A 19,638-nucleotide genomic window follows, 5' to 3' on the forward strand; every position below is an offset into this window, starting at 1 on the left:
ACTTTTCAAACTCTCCATCTCCTGAGCTGCAAGTTAGCCTGAAACATACACAAATCATTGTGATTTGTTTATATTTCTGCCTTTAATTAGTTAAAAACAGGTTAAATTATTTAAAAGAAAATGATGTGGGGTATCCCCCCAAAAGCATAACCAGCCCTGGACTTGTCAGCCTGTGCTGGTACCTAAAATTATGGGGGAACAAACGAGTAGGGTTCCACCGTAATTTAGGTACCAGCACCAGGCTGTAGGGCCAGTCCTGGTTTTAAATATAGGGGGGGGAATTGCATAGGGGTCCCCCTATATTTAAAACCAGCACTGGACCCAAAAAGACCGTGGTCTAATGCCACAGGCTTTGGCTGGTTCTACGTGGGTCCCAGCCAATTAGTGGCCACTACATGTAAAGCAGCCGCTGATTGGCTAGTGGCCCATGAGAAAATTCAGATGATTTTGGTCATCTTTCATTTTACGAGGTGTAAGTATATGTAACAGGATATACTAATATCTGTTCGGCTTGGTTCTAGTAAGTCGTTTTTTTGTTTTAATAAGATCGTGAATGCTACGGGGAGTAGCACCAGGATCTAGGTGAGTATATGATATTTTTTGCATGCCATGCACATGGATTTCTACTTGGGACAAGTAGACAGACCGGCTGGTACAGGTAAGTATGTGTGATTGAGGTATGTGTGTATTAAACTTGTACTATCTAAGAGGTGTGTGTTATGTCTTTAGTTAACTATATATTTTACATTAGAGGTACAGGTGCCGGCCACCTGCTGGCACTTGTAGTTCCACAAGTGTCAAATAGTAGGCTTGCTGGCACCTGTAGTTCCACTGTAAAATACAATAGTTTTCTTTAATTTTACACATTATTACCCCTGTACCCACAGCACAGGGGTGCGGGGAAGAGCCCCGGGCTTCAGACCAAGCCTGGGCTTTCAGGAGAGGGGGGAACACATTTTTAGAGGGTCCCCACCTCCCCTGAGATCCCCGGCTTGGCCTGACCGACTTGGGGTGATAATGCTTTGGCCCTGGAGACTTCGTAATAGGGTCTCCTGGCTGTGGCATTACTCCCTAGTCATTTTGTGTCCAGTGCTGCTTTTAAATATAGGGAAATCCCTACACAATTTTTCCCCCAATATATTTAAAACCAGGACTGACCCTGCAGCTAGGGGCTGGTACCTAAATTAAGGTACTTGTTTTGTTCCCCGTTATTTTAGGTACCAGGACAGGCTGACAAGTCCGGGGCTGGTTAGGCTTTTGGGGGGGGACCCTACGTCATTTTATTAAAATAATTTAACCCATTTTTTCAGGAAAAAGACACCAATCAGCTTACACATATCTCACTGATATATGCAGGCTGCTTGCTAGGGAGAGTTAGGCAGAGAGAAAACTGCAATCTCGGGTAAGTAATCTGCAAAACGAGATACTCGGGGAGATGTCTCATTCTGCTTCACCATCGGCCATCTCGATTTGCCTCACATCACCTGTTGGTAAATTTGAGAGATAAAAAGTGAATAAATCACCCGAGTTTTGGCGAGTTCAAGTGAGATTAATCTCTTTGAAAATCGGGACGATCTCAAATCTTAGTAAATTTACCCCTAGGTATTCTGGACGTCCAAAGAAAATGAGAGCACTTTCGCTGAAGACCAAGAAGAACAGCCAACAGAATATTCACTGTAACTGCTTGAAAAACATATAATAATTGGGGGGAAAATAACCATTTTCAATGCATTGGCCTGATCGGTCCAAGATATGATTTGGGAACACCAAGTCTGCAGATCTCTAGTGATGTTGCTAAAAAGCTCTGGGTAATTTGCTTTAAGTACTTGTGAGTAGTATTTAGTTAGGTAAATCCCTAGATATTTAAGGTGAGATTGATTCCAAATAAATTTAAAGTTTTGTTGCAGAGTTGACTGGAGAGAGTCAGGGAGGCCAAGGTCAAGAACTTCATTTTAAGAGGTGTTGACTTTGGAATTGGAAAGATCGGCAAAGTCCCTAAGAACTTTAAACAAATTAGGCAGGGAAATAAGAGGCCTCGCAAGCATTAACAGGATATAATTTGCATACAATTACATTTTATATTCAAAAGAACCTATGTGAACCCCTAAAATGTCATAGGTATTGCGTATTTTGGCAGCTAAAGGTGCAATCATGTTGGTGAAAATTAAAGGTGACAGGGGACAACCCTATCTAGTGCCATTCTTGATGTAGAAAGGTGGGGTTGTTAAGCAATTAACTAATACAGAGGCCGGGGGAGATTTATATATTGACTGAATACCAGTAAAAAAACAGCCTGAGAAACCAAAATATCTTAGGGTACAATCCATGAACACCCAGGAGACCCAGTCAAATGCCTTCTCTGCATCTAGTCCCATCACCAGAGCGGGAGTGTTTGAAATGTTAACATAATGAATAACATGTTATCCAGAGCCTGGCAACCAGGAATGAAACCCACCTGATCTGGGTGGATTAGGGACGGGATCACTCCAGCTAATATATTATCCAAAATTTTAGCAAAAAGTTTGAGATCTGAATTCAAGAGTGAAATCGGCCTGTTATTATCACATTCAGTATGATCCCTACCAGGCTTTGGAACAACAACTATTTCCGCTCTGGTGGTGGGACTATCAAAGGGAACCCCAGAAAGAACAGCATTAAACAGGACTTAAGGAAAGGGAGAAGGATTGGCCAACATTTTTTATAATAAATTGCGGGGAGACCATCAGGGCCAGGGGGCGAAGAATTTTTTAGAGACTTAATAATCGATTCAATTTCCTCAGAGGAAATAGGCAAATTAAGAATCTCCCTCTGGGACTCAGATAAAGCCAGTAAAGAGCAGGACTGAAGAAATTCATCAATTTTAGGGACACTAGAGGTATTTGAGGAATTATAAGGAAGATCATAAAGACTCTGGTAAAAATCTTTAAATCTACAAGCGATTTTAGAAGGATCATATGTAAGTTTCTGTTGATCCTCTTTAATTGCCAAGATTCTATTGCACTGCCTCCGTGCTCGCAATCTCAAAGCTAACAGAGAGTCCGCCTTGTCTCCTTTATTGTAAAAGCGGTGTTGCAACCATCGAAGAGTCATGGCTGCCTTAGCTGATAAGATCTGATGGAGCTGGCCTTTCAACGACAGAAGCTTCCTATAAATGGAACACCTAAGAGAATGCTGATGTTTAGCAGTCAGGTCTACTATCTATCTCTCCAGGTCCACCACCTCCTGACAATCTTTTAACTTTTAAGCTTTGGCTAAAGAGATTAAATGACCCCAAATTGTGGATTTGTGAGCTTCCCTGACTACTGCCTGAGAAATTTCCACAGACTGATTAAAAAAAAGGAATTATTCTAGGACTTTAATAGTGCTGAGGACATGGTCCTTGTTTAGGAGGAGAGAGGAGTTAAGACACCAGCAGAAAGAAGAGGAGGGAGTAGAGATAGCCAGGATAGAAATGGACACTGAGAGATGGTCTGACCAAGACATGGGGGAAATCCACGCATGGGACATGCCTTGAAGAGCAAGCAAATTTTGCAAAAATATATTGATTCTCGAGTGCAAATTATGGGGTGGAGAAAAATGGGTATAGATCCGTTCACAAGGGTAGAGAACCCTTCAAGCATCATAAAGACCAAACTGAGAAATCATCTCAGCTAATCATTTTGACCCCCGAACAGTGGATGGACTCAGTTTCTGTGATGGCGTACAATCCCAGTGAATGTCAGGAACAGCATTGAAATCACCTCCTATAATCACCCGGCCCCAGGCTAATTTTTGCAGAAGGGCACCCTGTTCTCCATTAGGGGAGTACAGAGAGGCAAAAGTCATGTAAGAATCGGCTACCTCAACTAACAGAGTATTGAATCCCTCTCTTTTTTACCTCTGTTGAGTCTCTGCTCAGATGCCGGTTTTAGCATTCATTACATGGCTTCCAGTTGTGTGTGTTCTAGTCTCTCCTATCTAGCGTGTATCATGCCTTTCACTACCATACTGTGGCATCTGAGTGGACTTTTGTTATTTCATCACAGCTGTCTCAGCTGCACTGCTGCGTCTGACTGGACGATTCGTTACCAACTTCACTACTGTTTCAGTCGCACTGCTGCATCTAAGTGGACTTTAGTTACTACAGCATGGCTGTCTCAGTTGCTTCCCAACCAAGTACACATCAGCCCTCAAGGTTGCAACTTGGCCACAAGGCCACATCCCAGCCAAGTATATATCACCCCTCAAGGCTGAAATTTGGCCAAAAGGCAACATCCCAGCCAAGTACACATCAGCCCTCAAGGCTGCAACTTGGCCACAAGGCCACATCCCAGCACGTACATATCAGCCCTCAAGGCTGCAACTTGGCAATAAGGCCACATCCCAGCCAAGTACGCATCAACCCTCAAGGCTGCAACTTGGCCACAATGCCACATCCCAGCCAAGCTCATATCAGCCCTCAAGGCTGCAACTTGGCCACAAAGCCAAATTCCAGCCAAGTACACATCAGCCCTCAAGGCTGCAACTTGACCACAAACCCACAACTCCAGCCAAGTACACATCAGCCCTCAAGGCTGCAACTTGGCCATAAGGCCACATCCCAGCCAAGTACGCATCAACCCTCAAGGCTGCAACTTGGCCAAAAGGCCACATCCCAGCCAAGTTCATATCAGCCCTCAAGGCTGCAACTTGGCCACAAAGCCAAATTCCAGCCAAGTACACATCAGCCCTCAAGGCTGCAACTTGACCACAAACCCACAACTCCAGCCAAGTACACATCAGCTCTCAAGGCTGCAACTTGGCCATCAGGCCACACTCCTGTCAAGTACACTCCAGTCATCAAAGCTTCTTATTGACTCCTCATCAATCGATTCCTCAAAGCTTCTTTATCAAATGACTCCTCAAAACTTCTTTATCAATAGACTCCTCAAAGCTTCTTTATCATTCAATTCACACATCTTATGAAGAACTTTATATTTCTGATAAATAACTACTACTGTAAATCTTCCCAGTGAATCATAACAGTCACACATGCATTGCTACAGTTTGTTTCTTATTTTGCCAAGACCTGGGGATGCTACGTAGACCAGCACAAGGACAAAGGTGGGTATAGAATTTTCTTTAGAGATACACCCATTGGATTACTACTGGTCAAGGGGTCAGATCATCTGGCAGCAAGTAAGTATATATGAGTGTGGTAGGTGTATGTAATAAAATTGTACTTACTGTGGTGTGTGTGTCTTGTGGTCATTTAACTATATTTTTTTACAGCGGGGGTAAGGGTGCCGGCTGCCTGCTAGTACTTGTAGTTCCACAAGTGCCGAAGGGCTGGCATGCTGGCACCTATAGTTCCACTGTAAAAAACAATAGTTTCAATCTATTTTAACTACTTTTATCTCCGTACCAACAGCCCAGGGGTGCGGGGAAGAGCTTTGGGCTTCAGCCTAAGCTTGGGGTGCTCAGGAGAAGGGGGACCCCATTATTAGGAGGTTTCCACCTCCTCTGAGTTCCAAGCTTGGGCTGACCTGCTTGGTGGTGATAATGCTTTGGCTGGGGAGACCCAGTGAAAGGGTCCCCTTGCAGTGGCATTACACCCTGGCCAGATATGCATCCAGTGCTGGTTTTAAAAATAGGGGGATGGTTACAAAACTTTGTTCCTCCTATTTTTAAAACCAGGACAGGCTCAGCCTCCCAGTACTGGTTCCAAAAATATGGGGTAACCCTATTCATATTTCCCCCCGTATTTTTAGGAACCAGGACTGGGTGAGCAGTTCGGGGCTGGTTATACTTTTTTGGGGGGGCCCTACGTAATTTTTTTTACATTTAACCTTTTTTTGATAGGTATAACACACAAGCAGCCTTCACATACAGTATATCACTGATATGTGCAGGCTGCTTGTTCACCAGAATTTGGCTAAGAGAAGACACTGCAAACTTGGGTGAGAAATCTCGATCTGCTTCACCATTGGCCAACTGGATCTCAGCTAGACTCACTTCTTAGTAAATTTGAGAGTTTCTGAAGCTTCAAATCACCTGAGTTTTGGCAATGCAAATCGAGTTAAAAAAACAAACAAACTCGATCAGATTTAATTCTTAGTAAATTTACCCCTAAAAGTAGGTAAGTATGCACTACCCTAACATGGAGCATGCACAGGTACAGTATTACATTTTTTTTAATAAACTAGTCTAGTTATCCACTGGCTGCAAACGGCAAATGGCCAGAACTAAAGACTATGCCTATGATGGACATCTGCCCAGGGGCTGGAACTAGCACAGTGTCAGAATCCCTGAACATGAATCTGTTCTCATCTGTGGGCATTTTCATACTAATACTATTTTTATTCAACTGAACAGCCTGTTCATTCAGGCCCAGCAACAGTGGAGTACAAGGGGTACACCCGTGCGGGGCCCTGAGGTTCTGAGGGGCCCTGAGGGCTCAGTGGCACAAAGAACATACGCCATGGGTCTGCATGTAATAGGAGATAACAAATTCACCACCCCGCTGGCCACCCATCTGGCACACATTACTAGGGAAGCAAAAAAAGAAAACCTTATTATCACCCCCGTCAATCCCCCAAAGGTATCCCTGGCAGCCCTGTCACTGTGTGGACGCAACACTGTCGCAGTGGTGCACACTGCATCTTGACATCACTGTACATGAGTCTTCACATTTGCGCCGGTCCTCCCTGGGCGATCTATTGTCCATCCACCGAGGAGCAGGGAGGCCAGGTACTGGAACCAACCACCACCGAGCAGAAAGGCCAGCACACTAGTTCAAGCTATGCCAGCAGTTCTGCACTTCCACTGTCCCACGGATGTGTGCAGAGGTAAGTGACATTCATGAGGGACAAGTGTTTTTATTTTATATAAGATTGGTATTGACAAAGTGCCCATTTTTCTAAAGTTACATTAAGCTCCAGTTTTCATACATATATATATATATATATATATATATATATATATATATATATATATCAATATATCTATCTATTCCACATATATCTATCTGCCTACCTATATATTTACAGTATCAGTCAAAAGTTTGGAGTTTATTTATATTATTTTCAACATAATAGATTAATACTGAAGACATCAAAACTATGAAAGAACATATATGGAATTATGTTGTAAACAAAAAAGTGTTAAACAAATTAAAATATGTTTTATATTTTAGATTCCTCAAAGTAGCCCCCTTTTGCTTGGATGACAGCTTTGCACACTGTTGGCATTCTCTCAATCAGTTTCATGAGGTAGTTTCCTGGAATGGTTTTCCAACAGTCTTGAAGGAGTTCCCAGAGGTGCTGAGCACTAGTTGGCTGCTTTTCCTTCACTCTGCGGTCCAACTCATCCCAAACCAGCTCAATTGGGTTTAGGTTCGGTGATTGTGGAGGCCAGGTCATCTGACGCAGCACTCCATCACTTTCCTTCTTGGTCAAGTAGCCCTTACATAGCCTGGAGGTGTGTTTGGGGTCAATGTCTTGAAAAACAAATCATGGTCCCAGTAAGCACAAACCAGATGATGGCATGGCGCTGCAGAATGCTGTGGTAGACATGCTGGTTAAGTGTGCCTTGAATTTTGAATAAATCACCAACAGTGTCACCAGCAAAGCACCCCCACACCATAACACCTCCTTCTCCATGCTTCACAGTGGGAACTACACAGCCCTGTGTTCATTTATATTGTTATCTGCAGGATGGTTATTCTGTTTCTGTGTGTGTTCTATTGTGTTTATTTCTATTTGTTTTAGTTACTTTGTTATTTCTAAATGTACTTGATTATCTATTTTATTTTTTGTGTGGCTTGGTAATTTGAAAATCTTGGTCAGTGTGGCGCGAGTTGAAAATCATTGGCGTAATGGGAAGGGAGGGCACCATGAGGTTTTAAAATTCAGCTCTGACAAAAAAAGAGCTGGACAGGACAGATATTTGATTGGGAATTTATATCTGCAGAAATATTTCCTATCCCAATAATGTACATGACTGCTGGGCAATACAAACAGGTGAATATTTTTTTTAGATGACATTGCACTATAGTCAAATTCTAATGCAGCTGTTTTTTTAAAACCTGCTATCATATGGAAATACAGTACTTACTAAAAGAGACAAATACAAATACAATTTGATTTGTGTCAAGCTCACATTGCAGAACTGATAATAAAAATTAGAGTCCAAATAGTTCTGATTCTAATTTTACAGCCACTAGGTGGAGGCAGATATCTTTCTGATGTAGATATTTTTTATACATATATATGGTGTTTGACTTCACAGGCCAACATTTCAGGAAAATGTCTCACATCCTTATACTAAATACTGAAACTTAAAAAATAAACATGAATCTGAGTTGCACACAGTCATGCATGCCGCAGCTTGTACTGGTGGTCGCCCAGCTGCGAGATTACGCAAGTGGTGCTACAAACTGCTTCCCTTCTGTGCATTCATGTGTCCAAATGTGCAAGGACTGAGACACCCACTTTCAGCAGCAGTGCATGCTGTAATACTGATTGGTGCATCCTCAGATGTCACCATTAGTCGCACCATCGAAAACTGCACCAAACCCATAGCAGGTGCTCCTATGTCTATGGCTCAGCTTCTGTGAATGCAGTTGCTTCCATTGAGAAACCAGCGATACTCCCATACCACACCTATTGCATGGACAATTTTTATGTGCACTACTAAACACCATCCAATCATCGCCCATGATTTTTCTACAACATTTCTGATATGCTCTGTCAGAGGTGGCTCCAGAGCTGGGGCTGCAGCACAGTTCAAAATTCAAACAGCCGCTTCATGACTGAGTTGCTGTTGTTCCTAAACACTTCCACTTTCTAATAATATCACTTACAGTTAACCATGGAATATCCATCAGGGATGACTTCAAGTGTGGAATATCCCAGCAGTGACTTCAAGTGTGGTACTGTGGTGGCATCCTACCACACTACCACACTTGAAGTCACTGAGCTCTTCATCACAAATGTTTGCAAATGGAGACTGCATGGCTGGGTGCTTGATTTTATACACCTGTGGCAATGGGTCTGATTACAACTCAATTCAATAATTAACAGGTGTGGTCAAATACTTTTGTATCAAAACCAGGGGTGCATATACCAGTAGAAAATACAAGGAGCTGGTATAGAGCGCCTACTGTGCTTATATAGCTTATTATAAAGTGCTAACAATATAAAGTGATATCGTGCAATAAAAGTGCTAATGCAAGGATAGTAATATCAAATTATCATTATCCTCAAATATTTATGCAATTTGTTATATATAAAGTATAACTTATAAAATAACAACGGTCTATATGACTAAAGTGCTATTGCAGAGATCCTTCAAGGATCATAAACTGAATTAACAATCATAACATTCCATAAACATGTGCAAAAAATGCATAAATAATTTAAAATGTGAATCAATAAAAGTGCAAAAATTCATTTAAAATAACATAAATTAGTTTTAATCAGACACAACAATAGATATCCTCCTACATGAAGGATAAATGACATAAAAACACATAAAACCAAGGACAAAAATGTGTATATATAAAAAAGGACTATAGATTTATCAGAATAAATAGGAATAAAAATCGTAGCTTATCTGATAAAAATGGCAAGTTCATGAATGGAAAGATAATAGCAGCCTCCAACGCGTTTCGTCCGTATCCTGGACTTCTTCAAGGGATATTTTAGCTCCTGTGGGGTATCCAATATTTATACCCCCTCTAATAATGACAAACAAGAATTGAAAGAGCTCCTTAGTGACATCACTTCCGGTTTTCTAAACAGTTCCTCTCTATTAAAGTGGAGTAACCACTTAGAATCACATTAGGCCATTTCCTTTATTAAAACATTGTTAAATTGGAAGTCTGTTTCCTAAATATAAATTATTTGCTAGCATATTACTCCTTCCTTGCTGTGTATCGCGTCGCGTCACTTCCGCCCTTGTTATTCGTGCATCGCGGTCCTTCCGCCCTTACTTGAGCAGTTCACTACATCACTTCCTCCTCCGTTGTCAACGTCCCCATTGCGCGCTATGCCTCCTCCTTCCTTGTGCAGGATAGGACCTTTTATCCACTCGTCCGCCCGTCACGTGTGTCACGTCCAGCGTCAAAGCATCTCCAGTTTCTGGCGGCCTCCATCTTTGTACTCTAAATGTCTCCTTTGCCCGCGGCCATCTTGCTACTCTCATAAGTTCCATTTTCTTTGCCATATTTATGCTCCCATCTGCATCATGTTATTTATAATCCTGGGGATAGTAGTTTAGTTATTATTTCCTATATGGAATAATGGATGACAATATTAGTTTAAATATATATAACCAGCCATATGTTTGGACTCTAAAAAATGATGAGAGATTGTGACAGTTTCTAATTATTCTCCACACCTATTCAGAATCATAACTAGAATTCAAACAACTCCATAAATAAATAAATATCACATATATTGATGTATAATGTAGACTTATATGTGGACACTAGTAAAAAATCCTAAAATCATACTATTAGGGACTAATATAGTACATCCTTAAAAAATAATAAGTAATGATGATATTAAAAATTCTTCTTAAAAAAAAAATAAAAAAATGGATGGCAATCTTCTTTAGGGATTTTATAGTTCATATGCATATATATATATATAGTCTTTTCACTCTGTAGGGTCAATTGGTTCTTATGTGAGTCTTGAAACATGTAATCGATATTGTTGCATTCTGGAAATTCTTACTCCCATCTTCGGATTTATAAATCAGAGAATTCTTCTTAGGTCGTATGTCTTGGGGGATTCATGCTTATATGTCACATAAAGATACTACCGTACCTGGTCTTCCATAGAGGTCTCCCATCCAAGTACTAACCAGGCCCAATGGTGCTTAGCTTCCAAGATCAGACGAGATTGGGCGCTCTAACCCAGGTATGACGGTAGGTTATATTAGGACCTAACATGAAATCCCTTTTATCTTTTTCATCTTCATTAAAGAAATGGTGCTATCTCATAATTATCGTTAAATCCTCTAGGAGTCATAGTGTCCAATTCGAAAATCCAGAACATCTCACATTTGGATAATTTATTTGCAAGATCTCCTCCTCTCTCTCCCAACTCCACATGTTCTATAGCTTTGAACGTTAGGTCATCTGGATCCGATCTATGGTGTGAAATAAAGTGTCTTGACACCATATGAGTCTCCACCTTGTTCTTGATATTCCTTATATGTTCTTGTATACGAAGTTTTAAGGGTCGTTTGGTCTTTCCTACATATTTTATTCCACATGAACATTCCAAGAGGTAAATGACTGAAGTTGAATTGCAATTAAGATGTTGTTTAATTTTGTATTCCTTGGTATTTGCAGAATTACTGAAATTTTTTCTCTGCCGATGTAAAAATTTGCATATATTGCACTTGCCACATTTGTAACTCCCTGGACAGTTATGGATAATGTTGGATTTTGAAATATTAATATCACTTAACATACTAGGTGCTAGAGAATCTTTGAGATTCCTTGCCTTTCTGAATACAATGGGGGGTCTGGGTGGTAGAATTTCTTTTAAGACTGGATCCATTAGAAGGATCTTCCAATGCTTATTAAGGGAAATCTTAATGTCTCTCTCCTGTGCGTTATATGTTGTGATGAATGGGATGATATTCTTCTCTTCCTCTTCCACATTCTTATATTCCAATAACATATTCCTCTCCATGGTATCCATTTTCTCCTTTGCTTCCAATAATAACCTTGGAGGATATTCTTTCTCTAAAAATCGATTTGTATATATTTGGATTTGCTCGTCACATGTTTGTGTTTCACTGCAATTTCTTTTTATTCTGTGAAATTGTGAGTACGGAATATTCTCTTTCCATCTTCTTAGATGTCCGCTCTTAAAATGAAGATAACTATTGGTATCTACTTCCTTTATGAAGTTCTTTGTAATAATCGTGTTTTCTTCTCCACGTAGAACCAAATCCAGAAATTCAATAGTGCTCTTATTTATTTTCGATGTGAATTTCAAATTCATATTATTCTCTGAAATGTGATTTAAAAACAATTGGAAATCTTCCTCCAACCCTTCCCATATTATCAGAATATCGTCTATATATCTCTTAAAAAATATGATGTTATTTCTAAATGGATTATTTTCATAGACATAATTCTTTTCCCAACATCCCATAAAAAGATTGGCAAAGCTAGGGGCAAAAGTTGTCCCCATAGCAGTGCCGCAAATTTGCCGATAAAATTGGTGTAAAAATTTAAAATAATTATGATCCAGAATAAAAGACATTAAATCACATAAAAATTCTTTGTGTGTAGTGCTCATTGTTGGGTCCACTTCAAAATATTCTCTACAAGCATTGATCCCTTTACCATGTTCAATACATGTGTATAAGGATTGAACATCAATTGTGACCCATGAATAAGTTGCTTTCCATTCCATCCCTTTTAAAATTTGTAATAAATTAGTAGTGTCTTTTAAATACGATTGAAGTTCTTTCACATATTTACATAAAAAAATGTCCACATATTCAGACAGGTGAGAAGTTAACGAATCTATTCCTGCGATGATGGGTCTTCCTGGGGGATTTTCCAAAGACTTATGAATTTTTGGTAGAAAATAAAATATGGGGGTTGTAGGATTGGTCTGTAGGAGATATTGGAACTTATAAGGAATATCAAGAACAAGGTGGAGACTCATATGGTGTCAAGACACTTTATTTCACACCATAGATCGGATCCAGATGACCTAACGTTCAAAGCTATAGAACATGTGGAATTGGGAGAGAGAGGAGGAGATCTTGCAAATAAATTATCCAAACGTGAGATGTTCTGGATTTTCGAATTGGACACTATGACTCCTAGAGGATTTAACGATAATTATGAGATAGCACCATTTCTTTAATGAAGATGAAAAAGATAAAAGGGATTTAATGTTAGGTCCTAATATAACCTACCGTCATACCTGGGTTAGAGCGCCCAATCTCGTCTGATCTTGGAAGCTAAGCACCATTGGGCCTGGTTAGTACTTGGATGGGAGACCTCTATGGAAGACCAGGTACGGTAGTATCTTTATGTGACATATAAGCATGAATCCCCCAAGACATACGACCTAAGAAGAATTCTCTGATTTTTAAATCCGAAGATGGGAGTAAGAATTTCCAGAATGCAACAATATCGATTACATGTTTCAAGACTCACATAAGAACCAATTGACCCTACAGAGTGAAAAGACTATATATATATATGCATATATATATATGCATATGAACTATAAAATCCCTAAAGAAGATTGCCATCCATTTTTTTATTTTTTTTTTAAGAAGAATTTTTAATATCATCATTACTTATTATTTTTTAAGGATGTACTATATTAGTCCCTAATAGTATGATTTTAGGATTTTTTACTAGTGTCCACATATAAGTCTACATTATACATCAATATATGTGATATTTATTTATTTATGGAGTTGTTTGAATTCTAGTTATGATTCTGAATAGGTGTGGAGAATAATTAGAAACTGTCACAATCTCTCATCATTTTTTAGAGTCCAAACATATGGCTGGTTATATATATTTAAACTAATATTGTCATCCATTATTCCATATAGGAAATAATAACTAAACTACTATCCCCAGGATTATAAATAACATGATGCAGATGGGAGCATAAATATGGCAAAGAAAATGGAACTTATGAGAGTAGCAAGATGGCCGCGGGCAAAGGAGACATTTAGAGTACAAAGATGGAGGCCGCCAGAAACTGGAGATGCTTTGACGCTGGACGTGACACACGTGACGGGCGGACGAGTGGATAAAAGGTCCTATCCTGCACAAGGAAGGAGGAGGCATAGCGCGCAATGGGGACGTTGACAACGGAGGAGGAAGTGATGTAGTGAACTGCTCAAGTAAGGGCGGAAGGACCGCGATGCACGAATAACAAGGGCGGAAGTGAAGCAACGCGATACACAGCAAGGAAGGAGTAATATGCTAGCAAATAATTTATATTTAGGAAACAGACTTCCAATTTAACAATGTTTTAATAAAGGAAATGGCCTAATGTGATTCTAAGTGGTTACTCCACTTTAATAGAGAGGAACTGTTTAGAAAACCGGAAGTGATGTCACTAAGGAGCTCTTTCAATTCTTGTTTGTCATTATTAGAGGGGGTATAAATATTGGATACCCCACAGGAGCTAAAATATCCCTTGAAGAAGTCCAGGATACGGACGAAACGCGTTGGAGGCTGCTATTATCTTTCCATTCATGAACTTGCCATTTTTATCAGATAAGCTACGATTTTTATTCCTATTTATTCTGATAAATCTATAGTCCTTTTTTATATATACACATTTTTGTCCTTGGTTTTATGTGTTTTTATGTCATTTATCCTTCATGTAGGAGGATATCTATTGTTGTGTCTGATTAAAACTAATTTATGTTATTTTAAATGAATTTTTGCACTTTTATTGATTCACATTTTAAATTATTTATGCATTTTTTGCACATGTTTATGGAATGTTATGATTGTTAATTCAGTTTATGATCCTTGAAGGATCTCTGCAATAGCACTTTAGTCATATAGACCGTTGTTATTTTATAAGTTATACTTTATATATAACAAATTGCATAAATATTTGAGGATAATGATAATTTGATATTACTATCCTTGCATTAGCACTTTTATTGCACGATATCACTTTATATTGTTAGCACTTTATAATAAGCTATATAAGCACAGTAGGCGCTCTATACCAGCTCCTTGTATTTTCTATTTGTTTGTATATGTAATAGATCACCACTGTTACATTATTTTGCTGGTTGAGCTGACACTCACACATTTTTGGGGGTGCATTATAATAGTGTCACATCATTACAAATTTTAGTGTGAGACAATAGACACACAACTGACAAAATACCACATTGAGGGATTTGCACCCAACTGGCGCTGTGATCTTCTGCTGCACGTGCATATACCAGTATTCATAAAGTGACTTCAAATAATTTTAGCAATTTAACAAGATTACAGCATCAACATTTCATTCCTACATATGGATCTTTGTTAGGATATCCATGGATGGTTTAAGGCTTACCAAAGCTTGGAGAGAGAAAAAGTGGAGAAAGATAAAGTACCAACCAATCAGCTCCTAACTGTAATTTTTCAAACACAGCCTGTAAAATGACAGCTAGGAGCTGATTGGTTAGTTCTAGAGATGTGCACCAACCCCATGTTTGGTTTTTGATCTGGATTAACAGTTATATTTTGGTTTTGGTTTTGCAAAACCACCCTCACAAGTTTTATTTTTGGATCTGTATTTTCTTTTTTTCCAAAAATTATAAAAACAGCTAAAATCACATACTGTAATTAGGGTCTGTTTTTGTTCCAACAGTATTATTAGCCTTAATAACATTAATTTCCAGTCAGTTCCAGTCAATTTTGACTACCTCACAGCTCACAATATTGTTTTCATTACTTTTCACCAATATAGGTCAAAGGCTGCAGTGAGCTGGCTGGCTAAAGTAAGCGACAGAGCAGCGGCACAAATGCACGGCAATAAAAAAATATAGGACATCAATCATTACCACACAGCAGTGGCAGACAGGATGGCAGTTTAACAAACTATAAAAATGTCAGTCAGCAATGCCCCAAACAGCGCATAATGCAAAGAAGAGGTGGAAGATGGAATTGTCCTCGAGCCCTCACATCCGTCCTTATGTTGTATATTAAAAAGAACATGCACAGTTTAACAAACCAAGCACTTCAGCAATAAGGACTTATACTTTTGTGGCTGAAGTCCTTGGATTGCTTGGGTCCCCACAAAACAATTTTTTGGAAGGACTAACTCAAATGAAAGAAGAGGTTGATGATGAGGGTGTTGGTGGTAGAGCTAGCATGTGCTGGTTGAAACTGCTGGTAGCTAATACTGGACTGCTTATTATTATTTTACAAATTAGCAACAGCAAAAGACCCGGAAGACCACGGAAAACAACTGTGGTGGATGACAGAAGAATTATTTCCCTGGTGAAGAAAAACCCCTTCACAACAGTTGGCCAAATCAAGAACACTCTCCAGGAGGTAGGTGTATATGTGTCAAAGTCAACAATCAAGAGAAGACTTCACAAGAGTGAATATAGAGGGTTCACCACAAGATGTAAACCATTGGTGAGCCACAAAAACAGGAAGACCAGATTAGAGTTTGCCAAACAACATCTAAAAAATCCATTACAGTTCCTGGAACAACATCCTATGGACAGATGAGACAAAGATCAACTTGTACCAGAGTGATGGGAAGAGAAGAGTATGGAGAAGGAAAGGAACTGCTCATGATCCAAAACATACCACCTTATCAGTGAAGCATGGTGGTGGTAGTGTCATGGCATGGGCAAGTATGGTTGCCAATGGAACTGGTTCCCTTGTATTTATTGATGATGTGACTGCTGACAAAAGCAGCAGAATGAATTCTGAAGTGTTTCGGGCAATATTATATGCTCATATTCAGTCAAATGCTTCAGATCTCATTGGACGGCGCTTCACAGTGCAGATGGACAATGACCCAAAGCATACTGCAAAAGCAACCAAAGAGTTTTTCAAGGCTAAAAGTGGAATGTTATGCAATGGCCAAGTCAATCCTCTGACCTAAATCCGATTGAGCATGCATTTCACTTGATGAAGACAAAACTTAAGGGAAAATGCCCCAAGTACAAGCAGGAACTGAAGACATTTGCAGTAGAGGCCTGGCAGAGCAACACCAGGGATGAAACCCAGCATCTGGTGATGTCTACGCATTCCAGAGTTCCGGCTGTAATTGCCTGCAAAGGATTTGCAACAAAGTATTAAAAAGTGAAAGTTAGATTTAGGATTGTTTAGTTTGTCCCATTACTTTTGACCCCTTAAAAAGTGGGAGGCACATATAGAAATCGTAATTCCTACACCGTTCACTTGATTTGGATGTAATTACCCTCAAATTAAATCTGAAAGTCTGCAGTTAAAGCACATCTTGTTTGTTTCATTTCAAAGCCATTGTGGTGGTGAATAGAGGCCAAAATATGAAAATTCTATCAATGTCCCAATATTTATGCACCTGACTGTATATATATAGACACCGCAAAGAGAGGCTGCACTGCTGGGACTAAATGTTTGTGTTAAATAATGAACAAGCACCCAGGTATAAGCTCCAAAATTTTGGGTCTTTATTGACCTTTTTTCAAAATTATTTAGCACCAACATATAGACCGAGTAGTTCTGCCCCCTCCTCGCACTGTAAATGTTCTTTGTTGGGCTGGCACCCGGGCAAGTATTCTGCTGTAAGTGTGAGTGCCGGTAATTGGACTTGGATATATATAGAACCTGTGTATAGAACCCTTCTTGGAGGCAACAGCGGAATATTTAACTGTCTGTCAATTTTACTGGGGAATGAGTTCTGTTCTGGACATCAGAACGTGGCAAAGTACTCCCTTTGCCACTATATATATATATATATATATATATATTATATATATATATATATATATTAGGGGTGACCGGGTTCGGATTTCTGAAATCCGAACCCTCCCGAGCCCCCCGATCCGAGGCAGATCCGAGTCAGGTTCGACTTTTCACGCCTGACTCGGATCTGAAATCGAGGCAAAACGTCATCATCCCGCTTTCCGAGTCTCGCGGGTTTTGGATCCTATATAAGGTACCCGCGTCGGCGCCATTTTCTCACTCGGCTGTGGACAGTGAAGAGGGAGGGTGGGAGTTAGGGCTGGCTGGGCTGTGTAGTGTAGTGTAGTGTAGTGCAGAGTAGTGTTGTGCTGTGCTGTGCTGCGCTGTGCTGCTGTTGTCCACTACTTCAAAGTCCATAGGGGCTGGCTGTGTTGTGCTGTGCTGCTGTTGTTAATAGGTGCTGTGTTCACTACTTCAAAGTCCATAGGGGCTGGCTGGACTGTGTTGTGCAGTCAGTTCTCCATAGGGGCTGTGTCCACTCCAAAGTCCTGTGCAGTGTCCCAGTCCTAAAGGGGTGCTGTAGTGTTGTCCAGGGGGTGCTCTGTCCATCAGGGGTGCTCCCCCCAAGTGCTAAAAAAATAATATTTTTTGTGTGTTTGTGAATTGTGTGCGCAGTAGCCGCACGTGCATCAACAAAGTAGTGCCAAGCGTGCGCCTGTGTCATAAGTAAAGGGCTGGCTGGCTTGACCGTTAAAGGGTGCTGTAACCCCCAAAGTACACTCCAAAAAAAAAATATATATTTTCTGTGTTTGTGAATTGTGTGCGCAGTAGCCGCACGTGCATCAACAAAATAGTGCCAAGCGTGCGCCTGTGTCATAAGTAAAGGGCCGGCTGGCTTGACCGTTAAAGGGTGCTGTAACTCCCAAAGTACACTCCAGACCAAACCAAAAAAAAATTATTTTCTGTGTTTGTGAATTGTGTGCGCAGTAGCCGCACGTGCATCAACAAAGGAGCAGCGCCTAGCGTTTGCCTGTGTCCCATAAGTAAAGAGCCGGCTGGCTCATTTCTTAAAGGCTGGTGTAACCCACAAAGTGCACTACTCTCCAGCAAAAATAAAAAAATATTTTCTGTGTTTAGCCACACGTATATATCAAATCGATATAACATAAATGGAGGACCAAACTTTCTCCGATAAAAATAAAATAGAGAAAGATCAAGAACCACTTCCTCCTAATGCTGAAGCTGCTGCCACTAGTCATGACATAGACGATAACTTGCCATCAACGTCGTCTGCCAAGGCCGATGCCCAATGTCATAATAGAGGGCACATACAATCCCAAATGACAAAGTTCAGAAAAATGACCTTGAAAAAAACATTTAAATCAGCTGAAGAGAAACATAAACTTGCCAATATGCCATTTACGAGACGGAGTGGCAAGGAACGGCTAAGGTCGATCCCTAGTATGTTCATGACTAGTGGTTCAGCTTCACATGACGATGGAAGCCCTCCTCCCACTAAAAAAATCAAAAGAGTTAAGCTGGCAAAAGCACAGCGAAGAACTGTGCTTTCTAAGAAGATATCACAAATCCCCAAGGAGAGTCCAAGTGTGGTGGTGGTTGCGATGCCTGACCTTCCCAGCACTGGACGGGAAGAGGTGGCTCTTTCCACCATTTGCACGCCCCCTGCAAGTGCTGAAAGGAGCACCCACAGTCCACTTGCTGATATGCAAATTGGAGATGTCACTGTTGAAGTACAACAGGATGAGGATACTGGTGTAGCTGGCGCTGAGGAGGAAGTTGGCGAGGAGGATTCTGATGGTGATGTGGTTTGTTTAAATCAGGCTCCGGGGGAGACAGTTGTTGTCCGTGGGATGAAAAAGCCCATCACGGTCATGCCTGGGCAGAAGACCAAACATTCTACCTCTTTGGTCTGGCAATATTTCTATCCAAATCTGGACAACAACTGTCTTGCCATATGTACCTTATGTAAAGGTGGAATAAGTAGGGGTAGGGATGTTAACCACCTAGGAACATCCTCCCTTATACGGCACCTGCAGCGCGTTCATAATAAGTTACTGTCAAGTTCAGAAACTTTGGCTAAGACTGTAAGCAGTCCAGGGACACCTAAATCCCGTTGTCCTGTTGTTTCCAAGCGCCTGCAAACCACACCGTCAACTCCCTCCTCATCAATTTCCTCCTTAGTCAGGATCGGAAGTAGTCCTGCAGGCCATGTCACTGGCATGACTGACTCTCCTATC

The 19,638-nt window shown here is 40.4% G+C and overlaps 2 pseudogenes; one reads left to right on the forward strand and one right to left on the reverse strand.

The window, feature by feature from the left end:
- Positions 1–10,778: 10,778 nt before the first annotated feature.
- LOC148520529 (5S ribosomal RNA) lies at positions 10,779–10,897 on the reverse strand (annotated as a pseudogene).
- Positions 10,898–12,906: 2,009 nt separating this feature from the next.
- Positions 12,907–13,025, forward strand: LOC148520530 (5S ribosomal RNA; annotated as a pseudogene).
- Positions 13,026–19,638: the final 6,613 nt, after the last annotated feature.

The sequence above is a fragment of the Taudactylus pleione genome, unplaced genomic scaffold (assembly GCF_031769625.1).
Source record: "Taudactylus pleione unplaced genomic scaffold, aTauple2 ptg000176l, whole genome shotgun sequence".
NCBI classification, from domain to species: domain Eukaryota; kingdom Metazoa; phylum Chordata; class Amphibia; order Anura; family Myobatrachidae; genus Taudactylus; species Taudactylus pleione.